The sequence below is a fragment of the Myotis brandtii genome, unplaced genomic scaffold, assembly GCF_000412655.1.
Source record: "Myotis brandtii unplaced genomic scaffold, ASM41265v1 scaffold582, whole genome shotgun sequence".
NCBI classification, from domain to species: Eukaryota; Metazoa; Chordata; class Mammalia; order Chiroptera; family Vespertilionidae; genus Myotis; species Myotis brandtii.
In genome coordinates this window covers 1475925-1480925 of record NW_005370187.1, presented here as the reverse complement: position 1 = coordinate 1480925, position 5001 = coordinate 1475925, and the positions used below count along the sequence as shown (strand labels likewise).

Here is a 5001-nt window from a genome sequence, read left to right as displayed (position 1 = left end):
TGAGGCATGGCAGGGCCAGCTCTCCCTGTGCCCTCCTGTCAGAAAAGCAGAGTCCCAGAGGCCTGGCCCAGCATCACTCAGTTTCATTGGGCAGAACTGGTGGGACACTTGTTCACTCTTGGTTGCAAGGGGCATAGGTAAAGCAAGGACAGGACTGTCAGAATGGCTTAGAGGAGACCAGACACACATGGGGGTACTGGGTACCCTAAACCCCAAGCAAAACTGGGCTCTGTTAGTTCAGAAGAGGGGTTGGGTACTGGGTTGGACATAGCTGGTGCCTGTCCCAAACCTCTCACTTCCAACACCCTTGGCTCTAGACGTGTTTCTGTCCTCCTGATGTCATGTCTATTCTGTGCTGTAGTTTTGCTCACATGTCAAGGTCTGGAATCTTTTCCCCTGGTTTGCTTGCTTGAACATTAGGTGTTGACATTCATTCAAATGCCACATCTAAGGTATCTTGTTCAGCCTCTACTCCTCAGAAAGTACCCCTCTCTTTTTGGGATATACAGTGTGTCAGTGTACATCTCCAGCATCCACAGTTTCTATTTTATTCTTTTTGTCTTCACTTCTAAAGGGTGAACATTGGAGGGAGATAAATCCTTTAAAAAATTTCTCTTGCCATATGTTCATCCTAAAGTACAGTGAATGGTGCTCAGTGGGTTCTTCTTAAATTTTGTACTTTGAACAAATGGTCCAGGTCTCCGCTCCAAACAGCCAAGGACAGCTGGGGTCCAGAGTCCATTGGGATGAATGCAAGAGAGGCTCAGGATAAACAGTAAATGCTTGCGAGATGGTTCCAAGTGATTGACCTGGATGTGTAGTCCCTGTTGCCAAAGAACTTTTGGTTCAGGGAAGGGAAGATACCTACAGCCTTTCTGGCAGTGGTGAGTGATAAGGGAGATGCTGGGGTAGGACTTGGCTGTTTGTCACAATAGTTGCAATATGTCTCTGACAACAAACAGGGCTGTTTTGAAGTTGGTCCCTGAAACATGTGCTCATCTCCTTCTTATTCTTTAAACACCCAAAACTGACATGGCCTTGGAAGTGGGGCCTCCCACCATGCAGGATGCAACTCCTCCTTTTGAAGATCAGGACTATGGTCTCCAGGTCTGGGCCACTTGACAGGCCTTCAAAGTATGGCCTGGGCTTGTGCTTGGGGCTGCCGAGGACTCTGTCATCATCCTCCAGGTCTAGGCAGCTTGATGGGCCTTCAAAGTATGGCCTGGGCTTGTGCTTGGGGTGCTGAGGACTCTGTCATCCTCCTCCAGGTCTGGGCCGCTTGACAGGCTTTCAGAGTTTGTCATGAGCTCAGGCATGGGTGGGGTTAGGAGGCAGTCATCATCCTCCGTGTCTGAGCTACTGTCTCTGGGGTTCATCAGCCTGTGAAACAGAAGGGCCAGGTCCTTGTCCACATCGGGGTCTTGCTCCACAGGGTCCTGCTCTGACTCCAGGACCTCCTCTGTCATTTGGAACCTGCACAGCCACGCTGCGTCTTTCTGCTGGTACTTCTCTCGCCTGGTCATGGGCCTCCTTCTTACTATCAGGTTCTCCAGGTCCAAGTCATCCTCGTCCAGGTCATGCCTGCGGATGGCATTGTAGCTGGCCTCCAGGTCAGAGAAGACGATCTCAGACTCTCCCTCGGAGAAGCTATCCGTGGACTCCGCCTTGGGGCTGGCCTGCATGGTGCTATCCAGGTGATTGATGGGCTGGCTGGACAGGGAGAAGATCCAGATCTTGTTCACCTTGATGGTGGGTGTGCTGTAGGCCACCAAGTCGGAGACACTGTCACTCAGCTGCTTGCTGCCCAGACCCTGGGTCTTCACAAGCATGTTGACCAGACTCGGAGGCTCCTTCTGGCTCCAAGTACTGAGGATGCTCCTCCTCTCTGTCTGCCAGCTCGAGTGTGGCAGGCCTTCGAAGTATGGCCTGAGCTTGGTCTTGTGGGGGCTGAGGATGCTGTCATCGTCCTCCATGTCTTGGCTACTGTCACTGGAATTCTCAAGGCTGTCATACGAAAGGTCCAGGTCCTCCACCTCTGGGACATGCTCCGGAGGGTCCTGATTCAAGTCCAGGACCTCCTCTGACACACTGGATCTGGGAAGCAGCCCCATGACTTTCTGCTTCAAGTTTCGTTGCATGGATCGCTGCTGCCTCTTGGGCTGCCCCAGCTCAAAGTCATCCTCATTCATGTCCTGCCTGTGCATGGCATTGTAGCTGGTCTCCATCTCAGAGGAGAAGCTCTCAGACTCCCCCTCAATGTAATTATCCATGGACTTGGCCTTGGAGCTGGCCTGCATGGAGCTGTCCTCATGGTCGATGGGCTGACTGGACAGGGAGAAGATCCAGATCTCAGCCACCTTGGTGGAGACCTCCTTGAAGCTGCTGCAGAGACTCAGCATTTGGCCACCCTTGGGGAGGGTCCCTAACCTTGGCCATGTGGATGGCGCCTGTGGCCAGTGTCTGGTAGCCCAGGATGATCCGGTTATGATAGCACGTCCTCTGCTGCAGCATGATCTGTAGCTTGTTGCCTTCTCTCTTGAGGAAGTGTGGGTACTGCAGGAGGAAGGTCAGCGCCAGGTCACTCTCCACTTGCCCGCTGGAGGGCAACACAATCTCATGGGACCTCAGGATGCCCTGGGAGCCCCGCATTTTCACTGCTATCACCATGGAGATGAGCTCCTTCTCCAGCTCCTTCAAGACCACAAGCTTCTTTAAAGTCAGGCTGCACAACCTGGGCATGCAGCCGGAGCTGGAGCAGTCCACCTCGCAGGTAGAGAAGATTCATGGGCACTGGCGTGTTGAGCACCGTGGGTGTGCCAGCCAGGCCTGCAGGTGGTGAGGAAGCTTCAGCTGCTTGCAGCATATAGGTCTTCGATGGTTTCTCCCCCTATGGTGGGACAGAGGAGGGACATGATTGGTGGCAAGAGGTGGGACACGAGTGACTGAAGGAGAGTGTGGATGAAAAGGGGGTCACACGCTCACCTGTGCTAGCTCAGGTAAGGCCTGCATGGTGGCCTTTCAAACTCAGAAACCTAAACTAACTAAATTACAAAGTTTGGCCTGAAATTAAAACTTGTTAACTAAAAGAGGTTTATGGTGTGTAGTCATGTGTTAGGCCAGAATGTTCCCTGACAAAGTCAATCTTTACCTTAAAGGAGCCTGTCTATTGTCTTTTGGCATCTACTGTAACATATCTTTGGGATGTCAAAGGGATTTTCCTTTTTCCAGACCCCTCAAAACACAGGCACTGCTCTGTGCTCTGCAGAGACCACAAATCTGCTCATTGTTCTTGAGTTCACTGCTGACTGCTAACTATCCTACATCCACCTGTATAAAAGAAGTGTCTATCATTTTGCTTTTTATCCATTCCCAGAGATGTCCTTGCTTTGCTTTCTCCCGCATCCCTAATCTATTACCAGTGTAGTTCATGGGACCCACATACATCTCCACTTTTGATTGTAATGTATAAAGTAAGGTGCAAAACTGCCATTTTCTAGAGCATTATTTCAATCCATTGAGCTTTTGCTTCCCGGCAATTGTTGACAGTTTGGCTCCAATAAACTCACAAAAATCCTGCACAGGTTTGAATGCTTCTTATATTGACATTTACTTGGCATAGTGCGGCAGGATTCCAAAGAAGCTCACCTAGGACCACCCTGCAGACCCAACCTGGTGCCAGGATCCAAAAAAGGGCCCATTGAGCCTGCCAGTTCCCTGCCTGTCAGGTGAATTTGGCTAAGTTGTCTGTTGGATCCAGTACCTTCCCTTTCTTGTGGTAGAGAATCTGACTTTACTTGAGCTATATTTTTAAATCCTCAAGGTAGAATTAAGGTTAAGGGTTGACAGAACCCAGGCTAAGGAAAGACAGGTGGCTGGTTTTTAACTCTGGTGTTTCCATTGGAATTACTTTCTGAGACTCTGAGCAAAAAACCTTCGCTGTATAAATGAGATAAAGGGGCTGTAACGTATCTGGCCATGCCTTCTGGCCCGAATCTCAGGTGTTCTTAGGCAACTAAGAGTCTTTACGGAGTTGTCAGAGGTCATTCCCCATACCTAGGTTGTGGGTTCGATCCCAAGTCAAGGCGTGTACAGGAGGCAACCAATCAGTGCTTCTCTCTCACATAGATATTTCTCTCTCTCTTCCTTCCTCTTTTGAAAATCATCTTTTTTAATTAAAAAAAAAAGTCAATGGTACCCACTTGCTCACTCTGACCTGTGTTCTGTCTCTCTCTGTCTCTGTCTCTCTCAGTCACTCACTCTGAGGACTAAGCCTCTGAGTTATGAGCTGCTAGCTGGAGAGATCCACATGGCCTAGCACTGAACGAGACCAACAGATAGGACATCAGGCCTTCAATCCAAACTGAATCCCGAAGATGCCCCATGTGAGCTCAGAGCCTGGGTGACACAGATCCTGCCTCAGCTGAGATCTCAGTGAGAGACACTGGCAGTAGTACCAGCTGAGTCAGGCTGGATTTGTCCTCACAGAAACTGTGAGCTAATAGTGTGTATTGATTAAGTTTCTAGTAGAACTTAGGGTCTCTACAGAAGTTTCTTCCCTGGGCCTCCGGCAGTTTCTTCCCAAGCATGTCCTGATCAGTTCTCTGCTGTGAACCTGAAGGAGACTCTTTCACATGCCCGGATTCTTCCTGTCCATTGCTCTCCTCACCGTGAGGCAGGAGAGTAAACAATTAGGAGAATGCTTTGGCAAGTGGAATGGGGAAACGGAGACAGAGAGCCCATTCCAACTCGCCTCACCCAGCAGCACCCTGACTCACCTGCCTCTTCTCCTTTGCATGTGCACTCCATTAAGCATTGAGCCCTCAGGACAAGGAGGTTCTGATCAGCATCAAATAATCTTAGGAACAAAGCCTCCAGTTTGTTGAGACAGCATTTTGTTCAAACTAGAGAGAATATCTAGGCCTCAGTTGTGTTTCAACTCCAGGACCAGAAAAGCACCAAAACCAGAAAAAGCGACATCATAGCTGACATCAGGACCAGTGA

The 5001-nt window shown here is 49.9% G+C and overlaps 1 pseudogene; it reads right to left on the bottom strand.

The window, feature by feature from the left end:
* Positions 1 to 1190: 1190 nt before the first annotated feature.
* LOC102254928 lies at positions 1191 to 3600 on the bottom strand (annotated as a pseudogene).
* Positions 3601 to 5001: the final 1401 nt, after the last annotated feature.